At 47.4% G+C, this 18,516-nt stretch overlaps 1 pseudogene; it reads left to right on the forward strand.

The window, feature by feature from the left end:
* LOC150025881 (uncharacterized) overlaps positions 1 to 16,527 on the forward strand; it is a 31,776-nt pseudogene extending 15,249 nt beyond the window's left edge.
* The last annotated feature ends 1,989 nt before the right edge of the window (positions 16,528 to 18,516 follow it).

An 18,516-nucleotide genomic window follows, 5' to 3' on the forward strand; every position in this document is an offset into this window, starting at 1 on the left:
ATAGGGATAGTGGTAGTCACTTAACCTCATGGATTTTTGCATATGTTCTTTGATGATATGAATCCAATTGATCTTGACCTTCTTCATGATGCAGTAGATATAAACAAGATCTTCTTCTATTAAAACATAATGGTTGCTCCCCCTTGGAGTTAGGATCCAAGTGACAATGAGAGCTAACACCCTTTCATCTAACTTTAACCCTCCAACAGAACAAGTTCTCACTTGTGCTTGTTGATTCTTCAAACAAATTTTGTAGTATTGGACCTTGTTGAAATCTTCCACAACTCCAAGATTGCCTTTATTGATTCTAAGACCAGCATATTTCAATCTAGTTATAGCAGCCCATACATCATGGGCAATCTCCATGGCTACACCTTTAACATGTGAAACAAGGTTGTTTCCTTCAAACTTTAGGCTTGTGTAGAATACCCGAATCAAATCTGGATAAATGTTTCCCTTCATCTCCAAGAATCTCTTCAGCAACTGATCCTTGAGAAGCTTTCTCACAATGTCCATGTTTTGGCTTTTCAACCAATCAAAGGAGACAACTTTTGGATTGTTGATTACCTTTGTGCTTGTCTCAAAGCGATACCTCTCAATAAGCTCATTATCCCATGAAAACCAGCCCTTAAGCCTCCCTCCTGACCTTACAACCCTTGTTTTGATCCTCTTTGATGTAGGTGGAGTGGACTCCATGACAGCAGAAAAAAGAGGCAAAGGCTCACACACAAAGAGAGAAAGAGATGTTGCAAGAGATGGATCAATTGGTTGTTTTTGTGAAAGAAAACAACTGCAACTGATTTTATAGCAAATCAGATACTTTCTTTGATCCTTTGGTGATTGTGGCTTTCAGTCTTCAAGATGACAAACTGGTCCAAGCACTGCACAAAAAACGTCAGAAAAGAACAGAAACACACATGGTCAACACATGTGATCTTTGACTAGACATAAAGGCTCTTGAATTTCCAAGATGATCCTCCCGGCAACTCGAACGTGGAGGAATCGCTTCGTAGCACTCTCTGTCCTATCTACGCGACTGCGTTCTCTGCAGAGTCACCCTCAGAACCTTCTCTCAGATGTCTTCAAATGTGACCTGCAAAACACACAGACGGTGCCTCTAGCAGCCGTTTGCACTCCGACGATCAAGTTAGTGCACAGAACCACCAAAGATTAGAAAACTAGTAGTGTGTGTGAAAAACTCTTGCTTTCTGTTTTTCGTCTCCTCCACTCTCACCCTGATTCTCTCTTTTATCTCTCTTTCTCTGCTTCTGGGCATAACAGAATTCTGTTATGCTTTTTTGGCATGTGTCAGAACCCTGTTATGCTTTTCAGAGAAAGCGTACCTTCAGAATCAGCACTGGGAGCGTGAGAGTCTGTGCATGTCTGCGCGTCTCTGCGCTTGGCTGCGCCTGTTTGTACCTTTAGTGGTACGGAGTGCACTTTTGTCTGGACCGCACCCTTCTCAGATGGTGACACGTGAAGGCCTGCAACTCACATCTAACCACACACGTGTCATTTACTGGAAGGGCTCTAGCGCTTCTCTTTGTGTGCCTAAGTTACGCCCTTGCGGAGTAACTTAGGATATTTCTCTTATCTGGGCAAATCGCATACTCTTAGGAGAACGTCGGATGTGGCTGGTCTAGGCACACTCACCAAACGTTGCTCTCTGCGTAGGCGACTTACCCTTCACGATGCCACGCACGTAATGGGTTGAGGGAATCACCAATCACTGACTGGTTTACTAGTTCCCTCAGGCCACTCTCGTGCATAATTCCCTGAGGTGTGCTCAAGCGAGATCCATGCGTAACGCTCTCGCTGGGAACCTCAGTCCCAGTTTAACTGCGTGTAACACGAGACCCCGATGACAATACACCCGATGACTGATCAGTGTTTATTAGTGTTTATTTGCTTCTCGCGTTCTGCCTTCGGGCGTCAGTCTGAGAACTGGTCTGTTGGTGGCCACTTGGCTACCGACCACCGATCACCATTCTGGATGATCTGTCCCCCGACCTCTCTGCCGCCTGATCTGTCGGTGGTCACTTGGTTACTGACCACCGATCACCGCTCTTGGCGATCGTCTCCCTGACCTCTCTGCCACCTGGTCCACGTGTCACCCTGCGAGTGGTCCACGTGGTTCTCTGCTGCTGACGTCATCGACTACCGATGACCGATCGGATCACAAGCCCCCCAGTCTCGAGTCGAGAACTCGTTCTCAGCGAAGAGACTAAGTGGTCGTGCCCTCAGTCCACGTGGCAAGTGGGGCCGCCTCACGTGCTGCTTCTTTACCGTTTGGACTTCCTCTCTTAATCTCGCGACACGTGGCCCCATCGACGGCCAGCGTTGTGCGTCGCTAGCGCTTCTCTTATTCAAATTGGCGCGCTCTTTCACTATTCCTCCATCTTCTTCATTCGACTCCCAGACTCTCTGCGAACTTTTCCTCTGCGCACCTTTCTTTCCTCAAATTCTCTGCTGCCAAATCTCTTGCGATCATCCAAAGGTATGGTTTTTCTTCTCCCTGGCCCCTTTTTGGTCATCTTTACCGATTGCGTATATCATTCTGGTTATCATGCATTCATCTTTTCTATTTCCCTCTCTCGAACCCGCGCTAGGGTTTTTTCACGCTCTCACTCTGGTTTCTCCTTCTTCTTCTTCCTCTTTTCACCTGGGCATCTCCTTCTCCTTTCCCTTTTCTTCCATTCATTCTGACTTTTCCGTTTTTCTTCCATTTGCAGCTATCTCACGATGGCTCGCTTGAAACAAACTGCGCGCCTTATTGCCCCATCCTCTGGTGCACAGCCTTCTGCGAGTGCGCCAGCTCCACCACCGCCTGTTGCTACCTCCTTCCATGACAACGCCAGGGTCTACGAATGGGCTCCCCTAGCATTGCTCGCTGAAACCTCCACCCTGCTGCCCAAGGGTCATCTCACGTCCCTGCTAAGCCACAATCCCGACGAGCCTTCCTGCTCCATCGACAGGGAAAATGACTTCAATATCCAAATCCGCATTCCTCCTCGAGGAATACCCATCTGCGCGGATGACAGGGCCACCAATGGGGTGCCCTTCGTCTTCATCTACTCCGCGATCTTCAAGAGGTTGAAGCTGCGCCTCCCTTTCACCTTCTTCGAAAAGGAGCTGATGATGGAGTTAAACGTCGCGCCTTGCCAACTCCATCCAAATGCCTGGGCCTTCATCCGGGCATTTCAGATCCTCTGCAGTTATTTCGGGCATAACGCCTCCGTGGACGTGTTCCTCTACTTCTTCGAAGCGAAGAACCCTGGGGACAGGTCCTGGGTTAGCCTGAATGGGGTTGCTGGACGGGTGCTCCTGGGCCTGTACCAGCAATCCTTCAAAGACTGGAAGGGCAGATTCTACATGATATCTGCTACCCCTCAAAGTCCAAATCTGCTCGAGGGGTACCCCCTCTACTGGGTTCCTGGAGTTGAATTCAAGAAATCCAGGGACCTCGAAGCTATGGCCCCCTATGAGCGCGAGCTGTGTGGGTTGCTCCTGGGGGCCAAGTACAACTCCGCTCGCCTCATCAAGGATGAATTTGATGTGGTGGCTCTGAAAAAATATATATGATCCTGCCGGCAACTTGAACGTGGGTGAATCGCTTCGTAACACTTTCTGCCCTGTCTTCGCGACTGCGTCTCCTGAAGAACCACCTTCTGAACTCTCTCTCTCTCTTCTCAGGTGGCTTCAAGATGTGACCTGCAAAATACACAGACGGCGCCTCTAGCGGCCGTTTGCACTCCGACGATCAAGTTAGTTCAACAGAACCACCAGAAACTCGAAACTTAGTAAAATGTGTGTGTGTAAAACTTGCGCTCTGTTTTTTTTTTTTTGTCTATCTCCCCCTCACTCTCACTCTGATTCTGCCTTTTATCTCTCTTTCCCTGCTTCTGGGCATAACAGAATTCTGTTATGCTTTTCTGGCATGTGTCAGAACCCTGTCATGCTTTTCAGAGAAAGCGTACCTTCAGAATCAGCAATGGGGAGCGTGAGAGTCTGCGCATGTCTGCGCTTGGCTGCGCCTGTCTGTACCTTTAGCGGTACGGAGTGCTCTTTTGTCTGGACCGCACCCCTCTCAGATGGTGACACGTGGAGGCCTGCAACTCACATCTAACCACACGCGTGTCACTTACTGGAAGGGCTCTAGCGCCTCTCCTTGTCCGCCTAAGCTACGCCCTTGCGGAGTAACTTAGGATGCTTCTCTTATCCGGGTAAATTGCACATTCTTAGGAGTGGACGTCGGGTGTGGCTGGTCTAGGCGCACTCACCGAACGTTACTCTCTGTATAGGCGACTTACCCTTCTGGATGACACGCACGTAGTGGGTTGAGGGAATCACCAATCACTGACTGGCTTACTAGTTCCCTCAGGCCACTCTCGTGCATGGTTCCTTGAGGCGTGCTCATGCGAGGTCCATGCGTAACGCTCTCGCTGGGAACCTTAGTCCCAGTTTAACTGCGTGTAACACGAGACCCCAATGACAATACACCCGATGACTGATCAGTGTTTATTTGCTACTCGCGCTGTGCCTCCAGGCGCGAGTCTGGGAACTGGTCTGCTGGTGGTCACTTGGCTACTGACCACCGATCACCATTCTGGGTGATCTATCCCCCGACCTCTCTGCCGCCTGATCTGATCGGTAGTAACTTGGCTACTGACCACCGATCACCTCTCTTGGCGATCGTCCCCCTACCTCTCTGCCACTTAGTCCACGTGTCACCCTGCGAGTGGTCCACGTAGTTCTCTGATGCTGACGTCATCTACTACCGATGACCGATCGGATCAATATAGGTAGCTCTTCTTGCTCCTCTTAGGATACTTGTCTCTTCTCATGCATGTTTTTATGTGTTTTCTAACTTACTTGAATAACTTGGCCAACTGACCCTTCCTTTTCTCGTCTATGTAGACTCAATGTCAGGAAAGGACAGGAGGCTGGCTTTGCTAGAGCTTGCCAAGCGTAGGGGAACCAAAGGCACTGGCTCCTCCTCTTTTACAACTGAGCCCATTGCCGCCCCTCCACTCTCGGTCGCGCCAGCTGAAGGCCCCGAGCAAGGAAAGAAAAGGAAAAGGCTGGTGAAGGCTTCCACTTCGCTTGCTGCTGCTGCCACTGCTGCCTCAACTGAAGAGGAGAGCTCTGGCTCTCCTCTTGTACACCGTCAGAGGAAAAAACCAGCAGTTGAGGGGGCTTCGTCTCTCCAGCCTGGGGAGATCGAGGTGGTGGAAGTAGAGGAAGGGTCTCCCCCACCTTCCTGTGCTCAACCTGCCTCAGAGCCCACCAGTCTTCCTTCTCCAGGCCAGCAGTTGCCTCCAGCCTCTCAACTGCCATCTTCCCCCCCAGTAGGCCAAACACCTGGTCCATCTGCTCCTCCTGCTGGGGGTGTTTCTGCCCAAACTGGGGGTGCACCACCACCACTGCTGCCAATCTCTACCGCCACTGCTGAATGTGGTGGGTCCAGCTCGCGCCCAAGCGCCTCTGGGGCCAGCCACGAGAACTTCAGCAGGGTCATCACCCTGGTTCGACAGCTCATAAGCAACCGGGAGCTCGTCGAATGGAATGGTGATGAGGTGGACATGCACCTGGCCAAGCAGGTAGTGCTCTCTCTGGAATTTTCCACCCAGCATCGCAAGCAACTAGCCCTGAGAAGAGGGTGAAGGATCTTGAGCACGACAAGGAGTCACTGCGAAGTGACTTCGAAGCTGCCCAAGAATCTGTAGAGTTGATGCGAGGCATGGTGGAGAAAGCTAGGAGGGAGTACCTAGGCAGGTCCAAGAGACCATCAAGACGGAGATCTTGATGGGGCAAGCTGTTAGCTCTTTGGACTGCACGGTGGTGGAGCTGCGGGCCGAGACCTCCTCCCTACGCCAACTGAATTCTCAATTAGTGGGGGAGCTCGAGTCCACCAAAGAAGCAGCTGCTGCTGGGGAGAAAAGACTTGAGGAGATGGTGGGCAAACTGTCTGAAGCTGCCTCCTCCCTTGCTGCCGTTACCACTGAGGGAGATGCTGCGGAGGCCTCAAAGCAAAAACTGGAGGTGGAGAATGCTGATTTGATGAATGTGGGTGCTGATGCCCTTACTGATGGATTCGAGCTAGCACTCGAGCAAATCAGATGCGTTCTCCCAGACCTGGACCTCTCGCAGTTCAGCATCTATCATGAAGTGGTGGATGGAAAGCTTATCCCTCCTGCCCCTTAGTCTTTTCTCTTCTCTGTAAATTTAACTTCTGCACAATTTTTCTTATTACGCAAAAATTTGTATAAGACTTGACTGTAAATACAAACTCTCAATGCTTCTTCTCTTGCATAAGTTTCTTCCCTTGTATTTTCTTTGAGCTTCACTTATCTTTATGCGCGCGACTAACTGTTAGCTAGCTTAGGTTCAGCGCGATCTTGGGCTTTATCTTTCCTTTCGCGCACGACTAAGTGTTAACCAGCTTAGGCTTAGCGCGATCTGCTTCTTTTACTCTTTTGCTTCTACTTGATCACGACTGGCTATTCCCTTAGCTTGGTGTTTGACAGTCCTTGTGCGCTGCTTTACACCACTAACCAATCGCTAACGACTCATCAGTGATCGTTCCTCGATCTTCACCTAGCTTCTCTGTCGCTCTAGCGCTAAGTGCATAGAGAACCTTGGCATCGATCGCTCGAGGTGATGCCTTGTTTTGGGGAAATAAAAGTGTTTCTCGCTAACCCCTCTTACTTTTCCCCAAGGTCATCACCCTTCGGGGCGTTGAGTCGTTCATTCCCTGCCTCACTCCTGAGGTGAGAAGGGTTTCGGACTAAGAGCTTTACTGGGCCAATATTGGTGCATGCCAAGCGGGTAAGGACATTTTGTCAAAACCTTTTCTTTCCCTACCTTGGTCTTACTAGCACCCCTGGCTTTTCAAACCTTTAACTGCTTGCGTTCACACCTGGGGTGAGGAAGACTTGGATCGGTGCCAGTACTTGCGCCTAGGGCAAGTAGGGCCTAACCAATCACCTGCACTTGCACCTGGGGCAAGGAGGACTTTTAACTTTAATACCTGAGCACACTTGATATGCTGGAAATTTTTCTTTAATTGGGTGGCCTCGTTAAAAACCCTTCTTAGGGAAAAGAGTGCCCCCTTGTCTGTTCAACTGTTTCCACCACATACAGAGCATGTATCTTTTAGCGCGAGAACGCCATTACTGTACAACTTTAACTGAAATAAAATTTTAAATGGGTGGCGTTCCACATTCTGGGGATTGCTCCTCCCTCCAAAGTCTCTAAGCGATAGGCTTTGTTCTCCAATGTCTCCACCACTCTGTACGGGCCTGTCCACTTTGGGGATAACTTGTTATCCATGTCATTCTGATGCGCCTTTCTCATCACCTTTCTAGAAGCGCCTGGGCCTCACTTTAGAGTTGTGCCTCCGCTCTACTCTTCTCTTCACAGCTTCAGCACTGAATCTGGCCTCTTCTCGCACTTCGTCTAGCAGATCCAGATTCACCTTACGCTCTTCATTGGACTCTTCAGCAACGAAGTTCAAGAATCTGGGGGAGCTCTCCTGTATCTCCACAGGAATCATGGCGCCTGTCCCATAGACAAGGCTGAAGGGTGTCTCATGGGTGCTGGACTGTGGGGTGGTGTGATAAGACCATACAATTTTGGGGACCTCCTCTGCCCAGCCTCCTTTGGCCTTGTCTAGTCTTGGCTTCAGCCCCCTGAGCAGTACTCGATTTGCTGACTCCACCTGCCCATTGGTTTGTGGGTGTTCCACTGAAGCGAAAACCTGTTGTATCTTTAACTCTTCACACATCTTCCTCAGCTGATGACTTGTGAACTGGGTGCCATTGTCGGAAACCAGCCTCTTGGGTATTCCGAAGCGGCAGACAATGTTCTTCCAGACGAAGTGCTCGACTTTCTGTGCGGTGATGTGTGCGACTGGCTCTGCCTCCACCCACTTGGTGAAATACTCGATGGCCACGATGAGGAACTTCATCTGCCTCACCGCCAGGGGAAAGGGTCCTAGGATGTCAATCCCCCATGTATGGAATGGCCACGGGCTATGGATGGACCTCAACTCCTCAGGGGGTGCCTTGTGCCAGTCTGCATGCAGTTGACACTCTTTGCAACGCTGAGCAAACCTTATGCAGTCTTCCTTCAGCTTTGGCCAGTAGTACCCCGCGCGGAGTACTCTACTTGCCAAAGCGCGACCACCTACGTGGCTTCCGCACACCCCCTCGTGCAGCTCAGACATGGGTCCGGTGCATTGCTCGCCGTGCACACAGATCTGCACAGGGTGAGAAAATCCAAATCTAAAGAGGTTTCCATCTATAAGAGTGAACTTACTTGAACTCCTCTTCATCCTTTTGGCCTCTGCCGCATCGAGCGGGAGTACACCGTCTTCTAAGTATAGCTGGTATGGCGTTATCCAGGTGTCGGGCTCCTTCCCCGCATGGACCTCCATCGACTCATCGGTCTTTGACGGTCGCGATCTCACCCTTGGTGTTCTCAGCGTTTCTTGGGTCAACGACCGATGACCGATCGTTAGACGCTCCATTGACTTGTATACATGAAGCACCTGGTTGTCTGATACAAACGCGCGCGGCACCTTCAGGGTCTCCTGAATGACGGTCCTCTGCTTCCCCCCTTTGCCTTAGCTGGCCAGCTTGGCAAGCAGGTCTGCTCTGGCATTTTGCTCTCTTGGCACGTGCACTAATTCAAACTCGGCGAAGGACGTCTTCAGGAGCTGCACATACTCCAGGTAGGCGGCCATCTGGGGATCTTTTGCTTGGAACTCCCCTGTAACCTGCCCGGTGACCAGCAAAGAGTCGCTTTTGGCCAGCAGATTTCTTGTTCCCATTTCTTTTGCTAGCAACATTCCTGCGATCAGGGCTTCATACTCCACCTGATTGTTGCTAGCCTTGAAGGCAAAGCGGAGGGACTGCTCGATCAGTACCCCGTTCGGTCCCTCCAAGATGACTCCCACGCCGCTCCCCTGCTGATTAGAGGAGCCATCCACCGATAATACCCATCGGAAGTCTAATCCTTCCGCAGGTGTCGCGATCGACGAAAGCTCGACGACAAAGTCTGCGAACACCTGCCCCTTGATCGGTCCTCGGGGCTCGTACTAGATGTCAAATTCTGACAATTCCACCGCCCACTTGACCATCCTTCCTGCTACATCAGGTTTCTTCAATACGTTCTGGATAGGCAGATCAGTCATCACCACCACTGTGAAGCTGTGGAAGTAATGCCTGAGTCTTCTGGCTGAAAACACCACCGCCAGAGCAGCCTTCTCGAGGGCCTGGTACCTTGTTTCAGGGCCTTGCAGCACCTTACTCACGAAGTAAACAGGCCTCAGGGTCTGGTCTTGCTCTTGCACCAGGACTGAGCTGACTGCTCTCTCCGTCACAGCAAAGTACAGACGAAGAGGGATGCCTACCTGAGGTTTTCGCAAGACTGGTGGGCTCGCCAGATACCCCTTTAACTTGATGAAGGCCTCCTCGCACTCCTGTGTCCAGAGAAATCTACTGTTGCGTTTGAGACACTGGAAGTATGGGTGACCTTTCTCCCCTCCAGCGGACATAAACCGGCCGCCAAGCGACCGGTGAGCTGCTGCACTTCCTTCACCGTCGTTGGGCTCCTCATTGCCACGATCGCCGCACACTTTTCTGGGTTAGCTTCGATTCCCCGCTCTGTTAAGAGGAAGCCCAAGAACTTCCCAGCCTCCACACCAAAAATGCATTTCTTAGGGTTGAGCTTCAGCCTGTACTTGGCAATGGTGGTGAATAGCTCTTCCAGATCAGCTGCATGATGCTCCTTCTCTTGGGACGTAACCACCATGTCATCTACATAGGCGTGTACGTTCCTTCCCAGCATGGGCGAGAGCACCCTATCCATGAGCCGCTGGTAGGTAGCCCCCGCATTCTTTAACCCGAATGGCATGACCTTGTAGCAATAGTAAGATCGTTCCGTCATAAACGCAGTCTTGCACTCATCCATGGGGTGCATCCTGATCTGGTTGTACCCCGAGAAAGCGTCCAAGAAGCTTAGTAGCTTTCCCCCCGATGCGCTATCAACTAGAGCATCTATACTGGGTAAGGGGTAAGAATCCTTGGGGCACGCCTTGTTGAGGTCAGTGAAGTCCACGCACATTCTCCACTTGTCGCTTGCCTTTTGAACCAGTACCACATTCGCTAGCCACTCGGGGTACTGGATTTCTCTGATGTGCCCTGCGGCAAGGAGCTTCTGTGCTTCGTCGTGGATCACCTTCCTCTTCTCCTCGTTGAATTTCCTTCGCTTCTGTCTCACGGGTCGAACCACAGGGTCCATCGACAGACGATGGCAGAGGAAATCGGGGTCGATTACTGGCATGTCAGATGCTGACCATGCGAAGGCATTCATGTGCTTCTCAATCACACCCACGATCAGCCTTCGCTCTTTTTCAACGAGGGATCCCCCTAATTTGAATTTTTTCCCCCCGATGACCGCCCTCGCGACCCTAACTCGCGAGGAGCGATCGCGCCTTCCTCTTCTTCTTCAACTTGGGCTACCTGGGAGCCCCCCACCGCAGCATCCTCCATCCTCTGAGCGCCTGGTGTCTCCTTGACCACCGATCGCTTTTCGCGCACGACTGGTGGTGGTTTCGTGGTGACGTGGCACACACTTCTCTTTTGCTTCAAGCTGTTCTCATAACAGCGTCTTGCCTCAGCCTGATCCGACTTGATGGTTATCACGGTCCCCTCCATCGACGGCAGCTTCAACTTCATCTGCCTCGTCGATGGTATTGCGCCCAGTCTATTGAGTGTTGGCCTCCCCAACAAGACGTTGTACGCTGAAGGGGCGTTCACCACCAGGTACTTTATCTTTTCAGTGCGGGCTGTTGTTCCGTCAGTGAACGTTGTCCTCAGCTCGATGTATCCCCTCACCTCTACCTGATCTCCCGCAAAACCGTAGAGACACCCGGTATATGGTCTTAGCTGATCAGGGGACAACTGTAACTTGTTGAATGTTGGCCAGAACATGACATCTGCCGAGCTTCCTTGATCCACGAGTACTCTATGCACTCGTCTTCCCGCTGTGATGAGAGAAATGACCACAGGGTCGTTGTTGTGCGGGACAACGTCCCGTAGATCAGCTTTCCTGAAGATAATGTCCACTTCAGGGTAATGACTCTCATTTACCGCATCCCCCACCAGAGAAGCCTCCTGCGATCGTCTGCACTTCCCCATGCACAGGGACTTCATGCTGCTGTTCTCCAGTCTGGGATCCTGACGCGCGATCACCCTGTGGCTCATGCAGGTAATCTGCTAGAAACCCAGACTTCACCAACTCTGCCAGTTGGTGTCCCAGCGCCAAACAGGAGTGAAGTGTATGGCCAAAGGCCTGGTGAAACTCGCACCATTCATTCTTCTTCCTTCCAAGTACCTTATCTTTCTTCTCCGGTACTCGTAGTCTTGCTGCTACAGCGGGAAGGGCGATGAGGTCCGCCAATCCCACCATGAAGTTGTATCTTAGGGGTGCGTTATTCTCCCTTGCACGCCCCCTGCTCTGCTCTTTGCCTGGTGCATAGGGACGAGGTTTTTCCCGCACCTTTTTCCCTTCCTTGGCTTCATGCACCCTTGCTTGTTGTGGCTTTCCTTGCCCTCCACGCGGTCTTGGTGGTGCTGCACTTCCCCTCTTCTCAGAAACCTCTGTTTCTGCCACTATGTGCGCCACCGCCCGTCATCAGATCTCTGCAAAGGTGCTGGGGTGGCTCCTGATGAGAGACTCGCTAAAGGGGCCAGGCAGCACTCCCTTCTTAAACGCGTGCACTAGCATATCTTCATCTTTGCTGGACAATCTAACCACTTGTGCTCCAAAGCGGTTGAGGTAGTCTTTCAGCGACTCACCTTCGTATTGACGCACGTTGAACAAGTCGTATGACACCACTGCAGGTGCTTTGTTGACGATATATTGCTCAGTGAAGAGCTTTGAAAACTGAGAGAAAGACGTGATATGTCCTTCTGGTAAACTCACGAACCACTCCATGGCGATTCCGCTCAATGTGCTCATGAACATCTTGCAGTACACAGCGTCTGAGCCCCCAGACAACATCATCTGGGTGTGGAACGCCGTCAGATGCGCCTCCGGGTCTTCTACCCCCTTGAACGATGCCTTCACCCCCACCAGGTTGGGAGGCACCATGGTTCCCATGATCTCAGGGGAGAATGGCATGGGGAATGGTCTTGGAGGTGAGGGCTGCCTAGACACCCTTTCATCAACAATGTGTTCCCTCTGCGCCTGCAGCGTCCTTCTCAACTCTTCGTTGACGCGATTCAGCTCGTCGTTCCTGCTTTGCGACGCAGCCAACTCCATCTGCATCCTCTCTTGTTCAACTTTCGACGCTGCGGCGTTATCCTGCAGCGTGCGCACCATTTCCAGGACCTGCGCCATTGTCACAGCTCCTTCGTCAGCAGATGGCGCAGGTGATGGTTGTCTGTTTCTAGGCATCTTTCTCTATCAAAGAAACTGATAAAACTCTGGTAAGCTTTAGAACTGTGGTATATATGGGACAACGATTCACTCGAGCCCCACGGTGGGCGCCAAATGATCCTGCCGGCAACTCGAACGTGGAGGAATCGCTTCGTAGCACTCTCTGTCCCGTCTACGCGACTGCGTTCTCTGTAGAGTCACCCTCAAAACCTTCTCTCAGATGTCTTCAAATGTGACCTGCAAAACACACAGCCGGCGCCTCTAGCGGCCGTTTGCACTCCGACGATCAAGTTAGTCCACCACAGAACCACCAAAGATTAGAAAACTAGTAGTGTGTGTGAAAAACTCTTGCTCTCTCTTTTTCGTATCCCCCCACTCTCACCCTGATTCTCTCTTTTATCTCTCTTTCTCTGCTTCTGGGCATAACAGAATTCTGTTATGCTTTTTTGGCATGTGTCAGAACCCTGTTATGCTTTTCAGAGAAAGCGTACCTTCAGAATCAGCAGTGGGAGCGTGAGAGCCTGTGCATGTCTGCGCGTCTCTGCGCTTGGCTGCGCCTGTCTGTACCTTTAGTGGTACGGAGTGCACTTTTGTCTGGACCGCACCCTTCTCAGATGGTGACACGTGAAGGCCTGCAACTCACATCTAACCACACACGTGTCATTTACTGGAAGGGCTCTAGCGCTTCTCTTTGTGTGCCTAAGTTACGCCCTTGCGGAGTAACTTAGGATATTTCTCTTATCTGGGCAAATCGCATACTCTTAGGAGAACGTCGGATGTGGCTGGTCTAGGCACACTCACCAAACGTTGCTCTCTGCGTAGGCGACTTACCCTTCACGATGCCACGCACGTAATGGGTTGAGGGAATCACCAATCACTGACTGGTTTACTAGTTCCCTCAGGCCACTCTCGTGCATGATGCCCTGAGGTGTGCTCAAGCGAGATCCATGCGTAACGCTCTCGCTGGGAACCTCAGTCCCAGTTTAACTGCGTGTAACACGAGACCCCGATAACAATACACCCGATGACTGATCAGTGTTTATTTGCTTCTCGCGTTCTGCCTTCGGGCGTTAGTCTGAGAACTGGTCTGTTGGTGGCCACTTGGCTACTGACCACCGATCACCATTCTGGATGATCTGTCCCCCGACCTCTCTGCCGCCTGATCTGTCGTTGGTCACTTGGTTACTGACCACCGATCACCGCTCTTGGCGATCGTCTCCCTGACCTCTCTGCCACCTGGTCCACGTGTCACCCTGCTAGTGGTCCACGTGGTTCTCTGCTGCTGACGTCATCGACTACCGATGACCGATCGGATCACAAGATATGGAATATATTCCTTTATGACATCTTGTAACTTCCTCCAGAACACAATCAGGCTTTCAAGACTGCTTTATTGACTCAAGATCCTTTCATTATTGAGATCTGCAACCGACAAAATGCATAGAGAAATTAATTCAATTATTTCACAGTGCTGTCAGAGAAGAAACAATCGGTTGTTTCGAGGAAACAATCGATTGTTTTTCTGCAACATGTTGACAAATTGTGATTTTCAAGCATAGACTGAGAAAGGTTCAAAAACATATGTAAATGCTTATTTGAAAAAGAAAATTAAACATGATTCAGTAATTAAAAAACAAAGAAAAAGTTAAGGTAGGTCTTATCCTTTTATGAAGTCCCTTCAATGAGACATTGTTTGTGATCAAGAAACTTCTTTTGACTTTTGAAAAGGCTTGAACTAGTACACACCCTCAATTCAGTTCCAGTCTTAATCCTTTCTTTCCAAGAACCTGATCAGATGACTCAGAGCTTCATGTTCTTCTAGTATCACTGCATAAAAATGAATTCAAGCAACAAGGTTTGGTCCCCTTACAAATGTGGGTCCATTTGATTTATTTTTATCATTTGAAACCTCACAACCTTGGGGAATCCATTTCATAAAACCTCTGGGAACAGAATATTTCCTTATTTTGCAGAATCTGATTAAATGGCCTCTTTTCATGCAATAAAAGCATGTAACAACCGGTTGTTTCGACTTAACAATCGGTTGTTTTACTTGCAGTTTTGAAAATTTCTTTGAAAAATTGTCTTGCTTGTTCTGTGGATTAAAACCTAATCCAGCTCTTCCAAAAACACAATTTTGAGATGCCAAGACATTCTCAAAGTTGGATTTTCCCTTTGAAAGCTTATCCACAGTTCTAACAAAATAATGAACTTTATTTTCAAGATTTTCACAATTTTCACAAATAAGAGAGCCACACACATGAGAAGAGTTTTTGCAATGTTTTTTATGTTTTTCAAAATCAATTTTTGATTTTTCCAGCTCTTCTTCAAGTGTCTTAACCCTCTTTTCAAGCCAGTTGTTAAGCCCTTTCAATCGGTTGTTTGACAGAACCAATCAGTTAACTTCTTCATGAGTTTCTTGAAAAGCTTGATGCAATTTACTATAATTTTCCGCACTTAGGGAAACACATGAACTTACATTGCTTGAGCTACATGACTCATCATCTCCTTCTCCAATCAAGCATATGTTTGCCTTTTCATCTTCACTTGATGAGGAGACTTCATTTTCATCCCAAGCAATATATGCTCTTCTTGATTTTCCCTTTTTCTCCTTGTAGATTGATTTCTTTTCATTGCTTTCTTTGTTTGGGCAATCAACTTTTATGTGCCCTTGTTCACCACAACCAAAGCAAGTATAATTGTTAGAATTGAAATCACTAGTTTTCTTGTTGCCATACCTTTCTTTGTTGGCTTCTTTGTTGCGATTTCTTTTCAAGAATCTACTAAACATTTTGGACAGCAAACTGAGGTTTTCTTCTTCACTTTTATCACTTGACTCTTGCTTGTTTTTGTGCTTGGCAACTTTCAAGGCAATGCTTCTCACATGCTTGTCTTCACTTTCTTGAACATTGAGTCTATTCATTTCTAACTCATGTTCTCTAAGCTTACCAAACAATGAAGCTGTTGTCAAGGATTCCAAATCTTTTGATTCATAAATTGTTGTCACCTTAGGTTGCCATGATCTATCAAGACACTTGAGGATCTTGATGTTTAGTTCTTCTTTATCAAAGGTTTTTCCAAGGCTCATAAGGTGGTTGATGATGTGGGTGAACCTCTTTTGTACTTCAACGATTGACTCACCCTTAAGCATTCTAATAATTTTATATTCCTGAATTAGAGTATGCTTTCTAACTCTCTTCACATTATTGGTTCCTTCATGAGTCACCTCCAAAGTGTCCCACATCTCCTTGGCCGATGAGCATTGAGAAATCCTGAAAAATTCATTTGAATTTAAGGCAGATGTTATGATGTTCTTAGCAATACAATCAAATTTGGCCTTCTTGTTTTTAGAATCAGTCCATTGAGACCAAGGTTTTTCAATGGAAGATCCATTTTTTACCAATTTTGGAATAAAAGGGCCATTTACCTAAGAGTAAAACAATCGGTTGTTTCGACAAAACAACAGGTTATTTTTCACTTAGTTTGAGCAACACTTTAAACTTAAAAGATTTGAAAACACTTAAGCTTTAGATTCAACAAAGAGTGGATTTTAAAGATAAACTACCCAAATCCTACTCTATAACACAGCAACAACTTCAAGCAGCTTCAGCCTTCCATCGAAGACTAGGATTTGGATTCTTCAAAGCTTTTGATCGCACTTGATTCAACATCTAGTGGGGAAGAAGAGAAAGAAGATAGTGAGGGGGCATATCCTTGTGAGGGAGAATTAATGATGATCAGAAGAACCCTCAACAATCACCCTAGTGTGAACCATGAAACACAAAAAGAGAACATCTTTCATACAAGATGTAAAGTTTTAGAAAACATTTGTTCTCTCATTGTGGATAGTGGTTCTTGCTGCAATTATTGTAGCACTAGGATGGTTGAAAAACTTGATCTACAATTAGTATCTCATCCAAAACCTTACAAACTTCAATGGATCAATGAAGATGGGGAACTAACTGTAGACAAGCGAGTAAAAGTTAGTCTTTCTGTGGGGAACTATAAAGATGAGATTTTATGTGATGTAGTACCCATGGAAGCCTGTCATATCTTATTGGGAAGACCATGGAAATTTGATAAGAAAGATATGCATAATGGTCTTACCAACAAGATTACTTTTACTCATAAGGAAAAGAAATTTTTACTTTATCCTTTAACACCCTCACAAGTGGTAAAGGACCAAGTAAAAAGGAAACTAAAAAGAGAAAATGAGAGAAAAAAAAAGAAAATAGAAAAACTAGAAAAATACCTTAGAGAGAAAGCTGAGGTGTGGGAGAAGAGTGTTCCTTCCCACAAGGTCATTCAGAAAGAAGAAAAATTTGAAAATAAAATTGAAAAAATACTTCTATCTGAACGACCTTCAGGCCACCTTCTTTGTAAAGGAACACTTGCATGCACTGCCACACTTTCTACAGTTTGTGAGCTACCTCATCAAGTCCAAAAACTTTTAAAAGAACTTGGTGATATATTCCCTAAGGAAGGACCCATTGGACTTCCACCTGTTAGAGGTATAGAACACCAAATAGATTTAGTTCCGGGAGCTAGTATACCAAATAGACTGGCTTATAGAACTAATCCTGAGGAGACTAAGGAGATAGAGTCACTAGTTCAGGAATTGTTGGATAAAGGCTGGGTTCAAAGGAGTCTAAGTCCTTGTGCTGTACCTGTTTTGTTGGTGCCAAAGAAAGATGGCAAGTGGAGAATGTGTTGTGATTGTAGGGCCATCAACAATATCACCATCAAATACAGGCATCCAATTCCTAGACTTGATGATATGCTTGATGAGTTGCATGAGTCAACTAGATTTTCTAAAATTGATCTCAAAAGCGGATATCACCAAATAAGAATCAAAGAGGGTGATGAGTGGAAAACTTCTTTTAAGACCAAATTTGGATTATATGAGTGGTTAGTGATGCCTTTTGGACTCACTAATGCACGTAGCACTTTCATGAGGCTTATGAATCATGTCCTTAGGGATTTCATAGGTAAATATGTAGTGTTTTATTTTGATGATATATTAGTATATAGTCAAAGCCTACAGTCCCACCTAAGTCACCTTGGGGAGTTTCTTTTAGTGCTTAGGAAAAATAGTTTGTTTGCTAATATAGATAAGTGCACTTTTTATGTAGATAGTGTAGTGTTTCTAGGTTTTATAGTAAACAAAAATGGGGTACATGTTGACCCCTAGAAAATCAAAGCCATCCAAGAGTGGCCAACCCCATAAAATGTAGGAGATGTTAGGAGCTTTCATGGTCTAGCAAGTTTTTATAGGAGATTTGTTCCTAACTTCTCAAGTCTAGCTTCACCACTCAATGAGTTAGTGAAGAAAGACACTCCATTTTGTTGGACGGAGAAGCATGAGCAAGCCTTACAAAGGTTGAAAGTTGAACTCACTAATGCACCCATTCTAGCTTTACCAAACTTCTAAAAAACTTTTGAGCTAGAGTGTGATGCATCGGGAGTAGGAATAGGTGTTGTGTTCTTGCAAGGTGGGCACCCAATTGCATATTTTAGTGAAAAACTTCATGGTGCTGTCCTCAACTATCCTACCTATGACAAAGAGCTTTATGCACTTGTGAGGGCCCTACAAACTTGGGAACACTATCTAGTCTCAAAAGAATTTGTCATACATAGTGATCATGAGTGTTTGAAATAATTGAAGGGTCAACACAAGTTGAACAAGAGACATGCAAAGTGGATGGAATTTCTTGAGCAATTTCCATTCAAATACAAGAAGGGCAATACAAATATTGTGGCAAATGCTCTATCAAGGAGACATGCCCTCTTTTCTAAACTTGGAGCCCAAATTCTTGGATTTGAAAGCATACCTGAACTTTATAAAGAAGATCATGATTTTGCACCCACTTTTGTTGAGTGCCAACATAGATCACAAGGAGCTTTTTATGTTTTTTAGGGGTACTTATTTAAAGAAGGGAAACTTTGCATACCCCAAGGAACACATAGAAAACTCCTTGTAAAAGAAGCACATGAAGGAGGACTCATGGGCCATTTTGGAGTTGATAAAACTCTTGAGCTTTTAAAAAGAAAATTCTTTTGGCCACACAT

Source organism: Phaseolus vulgaris, chromosome 7 (genome assembly GCF_051622355.1).
Source record: "Phaseolus vulgaris cultivar YP4 chromosome 7, ASM5162235v1, whole genome shotgun sequence".
In the NCBI taxonomy this organism is placed as follows: Eukaryota; Viridiplantae; Streptophyta; class Magnoliopsida; order Fabales; family Fabaceae; genus Phaseolus; species Phaseolus vulgaris.